The following is a 15,367-nucleotide window of genomic DNA, read 5'->3' on the forward strand; positions in this document are numbered from 1 at the left end:
TCGGACCCAGGATCTCCTGTTTACTAGACAGGCGCTTTAGCCAACTAAGCCACTGCGCCTGGCAAACTGCTGTCCTTTGACAGCCACTTGGACACGTCTCAACTGCTCTGAGACATCTGTGTTCGGTGTGCACCGAGCCTGCTCGCCTTGCAAGTTGCCTCATTTACATGCGATAGTTCCACCACTAAGAGAAAGGATGAGAAATGGCTTTTATCTGTCACTTTTCATGTCAGAGGATCTCAATCTGCTTTCCGTGTACAAGAGGATGTCCAACTCATGTAGCTAAAGACGTAGACGACAGTGCTCCACTGAAATCTTGATCTCACAACCCTCGGCATGACTCTGCTATGTTCTGCTTTAGACAAAGGGGGGAAAAGACTTCTTTCATCACACGTTTTGCACTGTTTACGGTGTTTGCAGTGCTCTTTCTTAAATGAAAACCAGGAATCGGCACCATATGAGGTGAGACTAGATAATATTGGAACAAGTAGCCTCGCCATTCCATGCGTGACGTGAGCAAAGTGTAATTCCTGTCTTTATAGTGTGCTTGTTAGAGACATAGCTGGCACCCAGAGCGCTTTAAATCCGGGAGTCAGCAGCCCAAGACAAGAGAGTTTCCTTCGTCTATGTTTTTGCGTGAAGGGGGAAACCATGCGTGTGCTGCAAACGATCTTAGTATCGAAGTGCCGTCCCACATAACCGATCCGAACAATCTGCTTTACAGAGGAGCACTGCCGGAGCTTATCGTTTGCAAACTGAAGACCAGGCTGACCTCTTCTGTGACTCTTGAACACTGAGTCTCAAGGTTGTGAATTCAAGCTCCACGCTGGCGGGAAATTCCATAGGTAATGATCACATTTTCTTGCATGCTAATCAAAAGAAATATTAAGAAACTTTTCCCGATACCAGTTTTTTACAAAAGTAAAGGCACACGGCACATGTGTGCCACATCACGTCCGAGTTTAGTGACAACTACCTCAGAGATTGTAAGCTGGGTAGTTTCAGATCAGATCACTTTTTTATCAAAGGTTCAAGCAAACCCGAATACTTTTGCAAGAGACATTTCAGAATCCCAGTCAAATCCAGTAAGATTGCTGGATCCTTTGAATTCGACTGAACTATAGCACAGATCTGCAGTCCACCATTAGAATACTGTGGGTGTGTTGTATAAGCCATACCGCCCAAAATAGTTCTAAAACAGGAGAAGCATCCTCGTTTAGGAATGTGGTATAAAGTGAAATGGTCTGGGAAGAGTCCTACGTTTGAACAGTTCAAAATAGACGTAAAGGGGTATTTACGGACTCTTTCGAAATGTAAGAACGAGCTGTGCGGACCTTATCTTTATTTACCTTGTGTAATCGTTTTTCATAAAGTGTCATTGTATTATAGCATGTGCCCCTGACGATTTTCTTGATACGTTATATGTGCTCTTGTTTGTATTGTGTGTAGTTTTGTTGTTCAAATAAAACCTAAAAGACACAACTTTCCGGATGCGGCTGCTGTAAAAATAAAATGACATCAAGGGTGCTGTACGCAGAGGTCTGAAACCTGTTCAACAGAAGATCTTTATCAAGAGGTGTTAAAGAAGTAGAGATCTCGCCATGAGAGGGGAAGCATCTCAGAAAAAGCAGGTGCCGTCGGTTCCACGGTTATAACGCCACTAATTCGGGCGACAAGAGCAAAACCCACCCGGCTTCCTCCGGGCAAGTAATGAGACAAAGAGACAGTGCACAGCGGGTAGCGTGGCCGAGCGGTCTAAGGCGCTGGATTAAGGCTCCAGTCTCTTTTGGGGTGTGGGCTTGAATCCCACTGCTGCTAGGAGTTTTTGTGTTACAACCACCAAATGGAGCAATGTGTTAAAAGCTACTTTATCAGCTTAACATCAAAGCAGGGAAAAAAAAGTGTTTCTTCTTCTCAACACAAATTATCGTTTCCACCTTCAGCAGGGAAGTTTGTCTACCAAGATCACTTTTGAGTCAGTGCAAATCACAGTGCGCCCTCAATTTTAATGTCGGTTGTGCTCCTTTTTTCTGTGAAACGTTAATGTTCTGCATTTTCAAGTCGAGTCATCCTCAGGGGTAGAGCTGATTATGTCTTTCCGCATAGCGCTCCATCAGAAATAACTTGTCTAAGTTCAAAAGAGATTGTGGGTTTCACTTCAAGCAATCACAAAGCATACCTCACATGTCAGATCTAAATGGGGAATTTGTTGGTTACGAAACTGAACGTTTTTCCATGTTCTGCTAAAGTATCCACTGGCTTGCCTTTATAAGCAGTCTTGGAAAGATAAGCTGTGCTTCATCTCAGGAAAAATCATCAGTACTGTCATTTTATTCTGTGTGTATGGCCGTTATTTAAAGTATATAAAAATCACGAGTTCATAGACATCCAAATATCAACAGCACCTTGTAAACCTGTCATAAGAATTCCTTCAATCCAATAGTTTCACTCCAGGGAAAAGGCAGGGAAACATAGAGAATTCTTATTTAAAGACAACATCCGTATTGGATTGCATGTAAGCAGGCACCACTCAGAATTCCTAATATGATTTTGAATTCAGTTTTGCAGTGCTTTAGTGCTTTACTACTTTCAGAGAGTCCTTTATTGACCTTGCTGAAGCAGAGAAGCGACATAATCACAATTGTGACCAGTTTTTCTGCTGTTTCTGGTTAATACTGATTATTATTTTGTATTTTGATTAGTATTTTTCGTAGCGTTCTTCCTCAGCTTTTTAGTTATTTGGTGAGCAAGAACCACTGAGAACGAGTCTGAATCAATCAAGAACACATATGGTACTGCTGTCCTGTGTATTACTGCTTCATCCTAATTGAGCTTTTCAGTGTTGAAGAAGACGTTTCCAATTTCGATTGCTGGTTTCAGAGGATGTGCTACAAGATCACAGATTCATTTGAAAAGATTTGGAGATGCATTGGCTGGGATTCAAACCTGGCTCAATTGCATGAAGGCACTTATACTCAGCAACGAGAGGAAAGGAGAAGGGGCCAGAGGTAGTGTGGCTGGATTTTAGGCTCCACTCTCTCAGGGGCGTGGGTTTAAATCCCACTACTGCCCAATGTTTCAAGACCTTACTTCCTGTGATTTGTAATATGGTCAGTAAAAGCACTTTATGTAAGTATCTCTTATGTCAGCACTACAAGTCACTTACTGCTCCACAGGACCGGGGTTCAATCCCTGGCATCTTCAGGTGTTTTATATAACTGTACTCACATCGAAATCTTCTGTTGAGTGAGAACTCTTTGCTCGTGTTCATAGAGAGCCAGGTTTACCTTTTGAATCTCACCCGGGATTTCCTGAGAGATCATTCAGCGAGCGAGACCTCCCTCTGGACTCCGCACTGAGCTGAAAGCTGCATGAATTCCTCACTGTGTGTCCTGTACTGTTACAGGTGGTCCAGCGTAAATGTGCAGCACAGTGATATGAACAACTTGAACTTTTTCTGTATGTGAAGGAAAATGCAAAAGAGCATGTAAAGTATTGATCATATAAAATATCCATAGTACAACTCGAGAAAAAACTGAAGCACAAAACAGCGACTTTTGATGATTACAAGAGATTCAAGAAACACAACCGTCCGCAGATGGGTTCGGATCCTGAACGCTTAAGTCAAAAGAACAAAAGCGAAGTAAACTCACTTCATTGTCTTATAGTTTCTGTAATAAAACAATTTTTTACTTTCTTTATAATTTCTTACTGTTGATAGACGATTTATTGAATTTTAACAGAATCACAATTACAAATATTTGGGGTTAAACTGTTATTCACATACTCTAACAAAGAGAAACGTTAGTGTCTTCCAGTGTGTGAGCCAATTTCTCAAAACATTAAAAAATAAGTTATAGAAATTGAATTGTTCTACTTTTTAGGCTTGCATAGTCTTATTCATATTTCAGTTAAGCCTTTTCTTCTGTAGTAATTTCATTTGATATTAAAATTAGTCCTGATTTACAAGATGTAACAAGGGTTACATTTTAACCCTTCAATCCAATAGTTTTACTCCAAGTAAAAAGCAGCGCAATATATAGAGAGATGACATTCAAAGATTTCAACGTTCTTATTGGATTGCCTGTATGCAGATATCGCTCAGAATTGCTAATATGATTTTAATTCAGTTTTTCTCTACTACTTTCAGAGTCTTTTATTGACCTTGCTGAAGCAGAGAAGTGACATAATCACAAATGCAACCAGTTGTGCAGCTGTTTCTGGTTAATAATGATTAATGCAAAAAAAAAACAGCTCCTTGCATTAAGAGTCCTCCCTCTGGATTCCTCTGAAAGCTGCGCGAATTACTCACTGCGTGTCCTGTACTGTGTAGCACAGTGACTAGAACGCCTTGAGTTTTTTTGCGTATGTGAAGGAAAATGCAAAAGAGCATGAAAAGTATCGATGGTATAAAATATCCATGGTACAACTTGAGAAAGAACTGAAGGACAAAACAATGACATTTGATGATTACAAGAGAAACACAACCGTCCGAACATGGGCTTGGATCCTGACCGCTTGCGTTAAAAGACAAAGCAAAGGATATAACCTGTAAATGTCTTCATGTCTTACAGTTTATGAAATAACACAATTTCTTACTTTCTTGATAATTTCTTACTATTGATAGATGCTTTTTTAAATTTTAACAGAATCACAATTACAAACAAATGGGGTTAAACTGTTATTCACATACTCTAACGAAGAGAAACGTTAGTGTCTTCCGGTGTGTGAGCCCATCTCTCAAAAAATAAAAAAATAAGTTCTATTAATTGAATTGTTCTATTTTTCAGGCTTGCATAGTCTTATTCATATTTCAGTTAAGCCTTTTCCTCGGTAGTAATTTCATTTGATATTAAAATTAGTCCTGATTTACAATTTTTGGACATGGTTCATCTTAAAGAATTTTGTAATAAGTTTCAGTTTAGGAAAATCGTGCCCAGAAGCTACCAAAACTGGTAATGTTCACATAATGTGTAATGCCAAAGCAGCAGTTGGGGTGGGAAACAAAAGGCATTTCTTGGTATGAATCCTTAAACTTCATAGATGGCGTTCTAGGACTTCTCGCTTCAGATAAAGCTGTCAATACATCATAGATTTCTACTCAACCAATATCAGCAGTGTTATCACTACCGAACACTAAATATAGATCCTGGCAATAATTCATGAGTTGTTTGTTAGAAAATTATTTATGTTTTTTTTTAAACATATTTTCAATACCAGACAAAAAGTCGAAAGTTTCAATTTCATGCAACTGATGAAATCTCTCTTCGATGGAAGTTATAAGTACAGTACATCCAAAATACTGCGGAATCAATCAAATTTACATGTTTCTTGTGGATCCAGAAGATCATTTTGAGACTCAAAACATGCCTGTCTTTTCTTTTTTCGAGGACGAAGGAGTAGCAGCAGGAGTAGCAGTTATGGCAAGAACGTGTTTAGAGTTCAGGACTTCTCATTTCTAATGCAATACCATCGACTCGGAAAGCACCGCCCGCGATAAAAGAACTTGCAGAATTGGTCTGTTCATGCTGCCTACAGGCTTTGAATTGCTGGCATTTTCTGCAAGCGTTCCTTTTTGAGGGTTCATGAAATTCCTCACATTTGAGCCAACACTAAAATATTTCATTCGGGGTCGCCTAATTCATAGTGCAAACCGAATCTACAGGGGAATGCTGTGGCACATGAAGCCGTTTGTTATTCTGTTGTGAGGTGTGAGGGGCGGAATGCAAATCGAGTTGGTGAATAGAAAATGAAACAGGAGTCACTTCTTGAGCTACGAATTCCAAAAAGTATGAAAACCTGTGCATTTTAACAGTGCAGAATACTTACAAATTGCACTGAGTTGCTTGCTTTCTTCTGCTGCTTTTATATTTCAGTCATTCACTGTAGCACTGGAACAATTCAAGAGAGGTAAAAACGGAAGCTGTCAGGAGTGGGATTTGAACCCCCGCCTCCATTTGGAGACCAGAACACCCAAGCCAGCTGGAAAGACACATGTCCTTGAGTCTGGCGCCTTAGACCACTCGGCCACCCTGACAAGCGAAAGCAAATGGTGTGCTGAATGCACCAGTAGTTGACTAAACTGAGTTTCTTCCCTGAAATTATTTGCTTGCGAAGAGCCAAGTTGCCTTGAATGGATCTTGGAAATCAAATATACGGATGGATTGTTATTCGGTTGTGAGTTTTGAGGGGCGTATTATAAATTGAGTTGGTGAAAAGGCGCTTTTTGTTAGTCTGTCGGGAGGCTGCACAAGGTGTTTAGAGGGAGAACTTCTAAAAGGCAGGCTCTCTATGTTTAACATCAAGAAAGATTTTTTTTTTTCTCAATGGAAATGCTCTTTGGCGCTTTCAGCTTTACGTAGGGAACAACGTCTGCCGAGACCACTTTTGAGCCAGTGCAAATGGTAATGTGCCACCAAGTATATTTAATATTGGCTGTGGTAGCGAGCTGCTTTTGTTTGTGAAGCTTTTACTTCTTTAAGCTGAATCATCAGCAGGTGTAGCTTATTAAATCTTTGCTCATAGCACTCCATCAGAAATACCTTGTCCATGTTCAAAAGAGATCAGGGGATTTACTTCATGCTTTCACATGGCATACCTTACACGAAAGATTTAAATGGGGAATTGATTGTGCTTCTTGATGTTGTTCCTGTGGTTGCCTTGGTTACAATTGTGAACGTTCTTCCACGTTCTGCTAGAGTATCCACTGGGTGGGCTTTATCAATTGGCTCGGATAGGTCATCAGTGCTCCGTCTCCAGAAAAATAATCAGCACTGTCTTTTTTCTGTGCGCATGACCGTCTTTTAAAACATATAAAATCACGAGTTCATTGATTTCTCCAAATAACAACAATACATTTTAACCCTTCAATCCAATAGTTTTACTCCAAGTAAAAAGCAGCGCAATATATAGAGAGATGACATTCAAAGATTTCAACGTTCTTATTGGATTGCCTGTATGCAGATATCGCTCAGAATTGCTAAAATGATTTTAATTCAGTTTTTCTCTACTACTTTCAGAGTCTTTTATTGACCTTGCTGAAGCAGAGAAGTGACATAATCACAAATGCAACCAGTTGTGCAGCTGTTTCTGGTTAATAATCATTAATGCGAAAAAAAAAGCTCCTTGCATTAAGATCAAGAGCAACCAACGCGCTCGCTTGTTGAGTTGGGTATTTTCCGAGCTACTCTTCCTTAGCTGTGTAGAGGTTTGATGGGTTTACTGAGACAATTATTCATTGCAGCAGCAATCACGAGGTGATTCGTTGTGGCTTTTAGAAAATCAATTGTCAGAACAACTAACAACGCACACACACGGGTTCAATACACGAGATACAGTTATTAATATAAATTGTGCACCAAACATATACCAGTCTGCCTGGATACAAGCGGCAGACCTTACTGTGAGGGTTATCAATACACACGGTATATAATCTCGAAGAGATGCAAACACAAAGAGATACACAACAGAGAATATATGTCAATATATATCGTTCGGTTACCAAATCGCTAATCAGTGTTATTACCCACTGATACTCTAAACTCGGAAGTAAATGCAATACTCATGAATTAAATTGATAACAACTTATGTTGAGGTACAATTGAATTCTCGAGACGCAATGTAGAACATGGGGTTTACTTATCCACTGTGTATGGATTTGGAATTTCCCGGCACGAACACCAAACCAGCTGACAGGCTCTGTTGCAGCCTCGGTTCCAGCGGTTGTCCAATGGGCATTGTCCCGGCGTCCTCTGGCTACCGACCAACCAGTCGAGGTGCAGCTCAGAGTTGGACGGGCGGAGGAATCTGACTGCGGCGCGCAGGGCAGTCGTTGCTCCGAGGGGATCTACCAGCAGTCCGGCTGGCTAGTAGAAAGTCTCTATGCACAGAGTGTGACTGCGAGTCCTCACAAGTCACTCTTTTGCCCGGGAAGAAGCTGGTTCGTTCTCGGACCAGCGCTGCTTCTGAATAAGCTATTCAGGTTGTCGACAAGGGTCCAACTGTAGGCTGCCGTTGATCAAGCGGAGCATTCACGTTGGTAGAATTCTGAGTACGTACGGGATCCTCGGTCTCGTGCTTAGAACAAAGTCCAAGTCCCAGTGCAGACAACAGCAGTTGTCACGTGATTGTTTCTGAGGATGCGCGAAAATGGCCAAGGAGAGCCCCGATCTGAGCTTGCGCTCCGTTTTTGACCAAGACACAGATGTGTGCTGATTGGTTGAGATTTTGGCGGGCATTGGAGACCCACGTGGTGTTACCACGCCCTGCCAATCCCTGATTGGTTGATCAAAGTGAGATATGAGTCACTTACTCCTGACGCTTAGGAATGCAGTCCAGATGTCCAATCGGCACTCCCTAGAAAGATAGGCGCCAATGGATGACCATTGATCATGATAGCCAGGCTTAGCTAAGTGCATCTCCGTTTGGGAGCTGTCCCTTATGAAAAGAAAACATCTTAAATCAGCCTCCATGAATACTTTCTCTGTGGTTGGACCACAGAGAGGGAGAGTGAGATGGGGCCTCATTTAGGAAAGCACAGCAACGCTTAATTCTGTCTTATTAACAAGAATTGCCGCTACAGCTGTAAACTTATTTGGCGAGCATGGACCTCTGAGAAGGAGTCTGAATCCATCAAGAAGACAGGAATTCTAATATCGCACTGCCGTCTTGTGTACAAAATATTTGTTCAGCTCTAACGTCTGTGTGCATTGACAAGGCATCTCAAAAGGACATATTAAATAAGAAAATGATCCTTTCTGTTACCATTCCTGCAGTTGGAGCGTTGTTTCACCCTTTTACGTTCTACAATATTTACAGACAAGGTTTTATCACTGGAGTTGTACAGAACAAGTGTGCATCAGTCCATGAAAATCATCAGTACTGCTGTTTTACTATGCATAGTTTAATCAAGAGCACTTAAAAGATGCAAAAGATGGATTGTGTTCTGTGAGCACCTGCACATCTCTAAGTCACTTCCACACGTGTCTATGTTGGGGATGTAGCTCAGTGGTATAGTGCTTGTCTTAAATGTATGAGGTTCTGGGTTCAATCCCTGGTTTCTCCAAGTGCTTTATGTTACTGTGCTCACATCGCAGTCTTCTGTTGAGTGAGAACTCTTTGCTCGTGTTCATAGAGAGCCAGGTTTACACAATTAAACTCGAAGTGCTACAGTGTTCTCTGAAGTTTTAAATGTACCTCCAAATTATTTAGTTCTGTTAACTACCAAAGAATGTGAACTAATTTAAAGCCACATTCAGGAAATCCAGAGAACATCTTCACACTTGTCGTGGCTGTTGCAGAAAAACCTCACCCGGGATGTTGAATCTCACCCGGGATTTCCTGAGAGATCATTCACTGAGTGAGTCCTCCCTCTGGACTCTGCACTGAGCTGAAAGCTGCGCGAATTCCTCCCTGCGTGTCCTGTACTGTGTAGCACAGTGACAAGAACACCTTGAGTTTTTTTCTGTATGTGAAAGAAAATGCAAAAGAGCATGAAAAGTATTGATGGTATAAAATATCCATGGTACAACTCGAGAAAGAACTGACGGACAAAACAATGACATTTGATGATTACAAGAGAAACACAACCGTCCTAATATGGGTTTGATCCTGAACACTTGTGTTAAAAGACAAAGCAAAGGATATAACCTGTAAATGTCTTCATGTCTTACAATTTCTTCCTTTCTTAATAATTTCTTACTATTGATAGATGCTTTTTTGAATTTTAACAGAATCACAATTACAGACATTTGGGGTTAAACTGTTATTCACATATTCACATATAATTATGAGACTCAAAATATGCCTGTCTTTTCTTTTTTCGAGGACAAATGGATTATTGAGGTGTAAAGATGGGTTCAAAACCAAAATCATCTGCTATTGCTGCTGTTTCTTCAAATCCTTTAATTGATCATTGATATCAAGGAATAATATTATACAAATTGTGGTTTTCTGTGAATTGCCAATTTTATTGTAACTACATCTTCGTTTACAGATGTCTTGCATGTATCACAAGGTATTACAGATGCAGCAATTCAAAATGGGTGGGGTATTTCGCGGCATACCCCGGTGGGCGTGTCGCAGTTTCACGCAGTATCACGCGGTTAATCGCGTCATTTGACGTCATCCCGGAAACTATCCGGCGTCACCTTGTAAAACCGCCAGGGGGAGCTTAACCTCTCATGTACAGCATTTGAGCTTTTAATTTTGAACTGTGTATTACAGCATGTTAATCATCAGTCATTAAAATGTTGGTATATTTTATGAAAGCAAGATTGCTCAGTTGGACAAAAGTACACAACCTACCTTTATCAGAAATATTTATGCATCAAAGCCTTTACCGAAGATATTACTAATAGTATTAATAATGGATGACTTTGGACAAGCTGTATACTCAACGTATAATTTCTTTAGCACATTTGTACAAGCACTTGGAATCTGTCCAAGCCATACTTTGTCAGGCATTTTGTTTTACTTCAACAGGCATAAAAACTTCCTTGCTTTTAACAGGGCGTTTCATAATTTCTAACTATGAAAATGATTTAAAATGCGACACTTATCATTCAACTAGAGCTCAAAATATCACAAGGATCCTCAAGAGCACAGCAAAGACTGTATTAAAAGATACTTGTATGTAGCAACGCTTTCTTTTCCGTATACCAGATTTTATGGAACCACTTCAGAGGGGTGTCAGCCAGTCAGATTCCAGGAATTGGTACTTTAAAGGAAAAATACACGCCGGTATTCCATTTCTCCCTAACGATTTTAAGCATCGAAGTATATAACTAGCATGTGAAATAGCGTGTGAAAAAGTGGTAGTTTTAAGCTTTTCTGCTAATATAATATGGAATCGCGTATCTAAAGAATTTAATAACGATATGATTATATTCGTGTACTGCGACAGGGCTGTGTAGGGCTGTTTCGCCTCTCTCTTCATGCAACTTCCCTTGTAGCCTACTGGTCTACGTGCCCAACTATCAACTCACGGGTTGTGTGTTCAACTCCAGCTTGTGCAAACATTTCTTTGAAAAAATAGAATAGCGATATTATGGACAATCAATTGACTTTTATATTTCAAAATATCACAACATGATCGATTCTAAGTCATTTTTGATAACAATTAATAGTCACCTTCTTCCCTTCTGACAATGGTCCCTGTTTCTGCTTCCTGCTTCTAGTGTGTGTGTGTGCAATAGAGTAAATTTTTATAGAGAAATGCAGGCTGGACAGTATGCGTTACAATATAAACATTTATATTGATTTAAATCGTTTTCTGATTTAAATCGCAAATGCGAGTTTAATTATATGTGTTTTTTAATCATATTCAGGCTAATGCAACATAAATTGATACAGTATCTTTGTCTTCAAAGAATCTTAATAAACTTTCAGCATACCTTTCTACCCGTTTAGATTTATATTTCTTGGGATTTTGGGATCAAACATGGAAGGATTAGATTGTAATCATTTTTATTTTTCAAATATGAGATTGTATTTCTGAATGTTATGTTACACCTACAGTAGTTCACTGCTTTAAATACATCGAATTAAGAAAGTTAGATGTAGCACTTTAGATATTTTTTTCTGAACCAGGGAAAATCTGATCATGTTTCTCTATAACAATAATAAAAAAACTTTATTTTACATATCACCTTTAAAAGTGGCATCTCAAAGCAAAAAAGTAGATGGGAAAAACAGTTAAAAGGGACCAAAGTAAATACCAGACAAACACAAACGTGTTTTTAATAAAATGCTTTTATTCATTCAGCAGAGAGTGAGAGGGACATCCAGCAGGGAGAGACACACACACCGGTTTCCATTGACAAAATTGTTTTTTTTCAATTCCTCTTGTCTAACAGGAATGTTTTGTTGTGGACAGACTGTTAGACTAGAGGAAAAGAGCGCCTCCTTCTACGAAGCATTTCGTTGATCCGATCACTAATTCTTTTCCAGTCGCACGCAGTAAGGGTTGAGAATCTCCGATTCACCATGCTACTAATGGTTTCCCGGAGATTGCAAGGCAAGGCACTTTTGCCTCTGGACCCATCGAAATTTACAGACGTGGTCCACCCCCAGTAAATTTCAAAAGTCACAAGATTTCGAAACACGAGGGCGGCGTAGCGGTCGGCTCTTGCTTTCCCGTTTATGCCGATGCACTGCAAGTACAACCCCCCCCTCCATCTCCTGAGTGATGGGAAACAGTTGGATATCTGGGAGAATTATTCGTCCCACTGGCGTCTGTGAATTCCGCTCTGTAAATGGTGCTTCCTGGGGGGAGATAGACGGCGGGGACAGCATCAACAAATTCCTGCGCGGTGGTGAGCGGAGAGGCCGGGATGGAGTGTCCTGAGGCGGTGTGTGCTCTGCGGGGGGCAGAGCTTCCGCCAGGCATTGCAACCTGCGCGGCGGGGAGAGGCACTTTTCGGGAGACAGCTGCTCAACTGTTTGACTGCTGGAACATACTGTCTCCTTCCTCTGCATTTTCAGGAGTGTCTCTAGCCTCCCAATCCTCCCCAGTAATGCGTCGTACTGCTCCCGCTGCTGCCGAAAAGTCTCCACACAGGTGCTGCTTCTACAGGTTGGCACCCTGGCCAGTGGCCGAGAGCAGAGACCCACGGCCTGTGGCAAAATAACATAATTCATGTAAGAAATAAAGTCACACAGTAGTATTCATCAGTCGCGGAACAGAAGTCAAAATAAACTTTTCTTTTTTTCCCGTCTTACCGCTTTCTTTTTTACTGTCCTGGTGGTAGATTTCGAAGATCGTTTCGCCCGTGCGGTGTTTTCTTGAAGAACAGGCTACAAAGAAATAATTATAATTGAATTTAAAATTCAAAACGGCAATAATACCTTGTAATATGCGCTGTAATCGCGTATTTCAGATGAAGTCTGCTGTATTTGCTTACCCTTCGCTCTTTGGAAGCTGGGGCAGCAGAAGCACCCCGTCTCTTCCCCTAAAAGGTCTTGGTCTCCATATTGTACTATGGTCGCTGTAGTGCAGGTTCGCAGTTTTTTTTTTGTGATGGGAGCTCACCCAATCCCTTGGTGTATTTATGCTATATTCACATGTACAGCTAGAATGTTCATTGTCTTGCAATGAAAGGTGGGTGCCTCTTGCCGAAGTCGGGAGACTGTTAGGAATCCCTGGTGAGAAGATACACGGATCCTGTGCAGACGCAGGCACGGGTGATAGATGAGGCAGGCGAACAAACCAGAACGAGAGGCAAGGTCGTAGTCAAAAGGCGAAAGGCAAGTCGTAATCCAGGAAGTTCACCGGTAGCAGACAGTCCGAGTCGAGAGGCGAGGTGCAAAGTCGAAAAGGCAGAAGGGGAATCCAAAAACCAGAATAAACGAGGTACGGGGGAAAAACGCCAGGTAGAGCTCTCAAGGAGTAGACTCAATACCGAGCAGTGGGAAGCAGGTGCAGATGGTTTAAATAGCAGTGCGCACCGCAATGAGTGTGCGCAGGTGGTTTAACTCATGCGGCGGCGTTTGTTAATAATCACCCGCTGCTGGGTCTGATTAGCTCGCTTACGCTTTGTTCTTGACTGCCTGGTTGTCGTGACAGAGACATTAGAGGCTTGCCACACCCGGACTGTTAAACCAACGCATTAGCACGTCAAACCCCATTGAGGACCCTGGCGCAATAGTTGTTTTGTCCCTTGATTTACTGATGTGCATTAATTAAATCTTGTCAGTCAGGTCTTTTTTTCTCTATTTGAATTGTCGTTTACACATGCACGACTTTAAAAGCTAGCAAGACAGGTTTCGATTCACATTAGCTGGCGAGCCTTGTTAACAAAAAAACGAATAATAATGTAACATGCCACTGTTTGTTCATGAACAAAGTTATACTGAGATTTCCTTAGATACGCAATTAAAAAATAAATAAATAAAAATTTGAATCCCCTGCGGAACACATTCCATAAGAATCAGCGGTTTTACAGTATATATCGCCTTTAAAGGTGGCTTCTCAAAATGCTTTACAGGATAAAAACAACCAGAACAGCAACAACAACAATATTGTATTTCATTGCACTTTGAAAACCAAGTAATAACTTAACTATACGTGCAAACGTTTCATATGTTGCTGTTGTGAATGCCTGTGGAGCGTATCTTATTTGCCTTGAGTCCTGGTTATCTCTCTCCCCCTTCCCCCCTCTCTCCCTCAATTCAATTCAATTCAAGGTGTTTTATTTGCATGACAGATGGGTACAATCAGTGTTGGGTATGTATATTTTGATATTTACACCCGGCGCGGCACCGAGGGAGCATCTGCATTTATAACTTAGTTTTTAAAATTAGTCAAGCAATATGAAGCATCTCCTTTTACTTTTAAGTCCCTTAAATACATTGAGCACAGCTTTCTCACCACTTAAGATTGCTTTTTGATACCATCCTTACAAAAAGCAGAAACTTTCCGATGACTCACAGTACAAGTGGAAAGATTACAGATTTTAATCGTCTTTAATTTTGTTACGTTATACGTTTTAGGAACATTTCATCTAAACAAACACCACAAAACTATTCTCGATTGTATTTCTGAATGTTATGTTACACCTGCAGTAGTTCACTGTTTTAAATACATCGAATTAAGAAAGTTATGTGTAGCACTTTAGATCTTTTTTTCTGAACCAGAGAAAATCTGATCATGTTTCTCTATAACAATAATAAAAAACTTTATTTTACATATCACCTTTAAAAGTGGCGTCTCAAAGCAATACTGTAGACCGTAAAAACAGTTAAAAGGGACCAAGGTAAATACCAGACAATCGCAAACGCGTTTTCAATAAAATTCTTTTATTCATTCAGCAGAGAGTGACAGGGACATCCAGCAGAGAGAGACACACACACTGGTTTTCATTGACAAAACTGTTTTTTTTTCAATTCCTCTTGTCTAACAGGAATGTTTTGTTTGTGGACAGACTGTTAGACTAGAGGAAAAGAGCGCCTCCTTCTACGAAGCGCTAGTTTAGTACTATAAAATACTATTAAAATCTGTAATCTTTCCACTTGTACTGTGAGTCATCGGAAAGTTTCTGCTTTGTGTAAGGATGGTATCGAAAAGCAATCTTAAGTGGTGAGAAAGCTGTGCTCAATGTATTTAAGGGACTTAAAAGTAAAAGGAGATGCTTCATATTGCTTGACTAATTTTAAAAACGAAGTTATAAATGCAGACGCTCCCTCGGTGCCACGCCGGGTGTAAAGATCAAAATATACATTCGTCCCGGGCAGAGGCCGAAGAGTGCCCGGCTGGGGTGCGCGGGGAAGAGCAGGACAGGAGTGAAAGTGGTCAGGGCGGGGTTTAGGAAGGCGTACAGTCTGGGCAGGTATAGATTACACTTTTCTAAAACGTATTTGAAAAATAAAA

The 15,367-nt window shown here is 40.7% G+C and overlaps 1 non-coding gene across 1 annotated transcript; it reads right to left on the reverse strand.

The window, feature by feature from the left end:
- Window positions 1-5,924: 5,924 nt before the first annotated feature.
- trnal-caa (transfer RNA leucine (anticodon CAA)) lies at window positions 5,925-6,037 on the reverse strand. Its single transcript has 2 exons — window positions 6,000-6,037; window positions 5,925-5,970 (listed from the first exon to the last, which is right to left on the reverse strand). It is a non-coding gene; the product is annotated as a tRNA-Leu (tRNA).
- Between the last annotated feature and the right edge of the window lie 9,330 nt (window positions 6,038-15,367).

This window comes from Lepisosteus oculatus, chromosome 14, assembly GCF_040954835.1.
Source record: "Lepisosteus oculatus isolate fLepOcu1 chromosome 14, fLepOcu1.hap2, whole genome shotgun sequence".
In the NCBI taxonomy this organism is placed as follows: domain Eukaryota; kingdom Metazoa; phylum Chordata; class Actinopteri; order Semionotiformes; family Lepisosteidae; genus Lepisosteus; species Lepisosteus oculatus.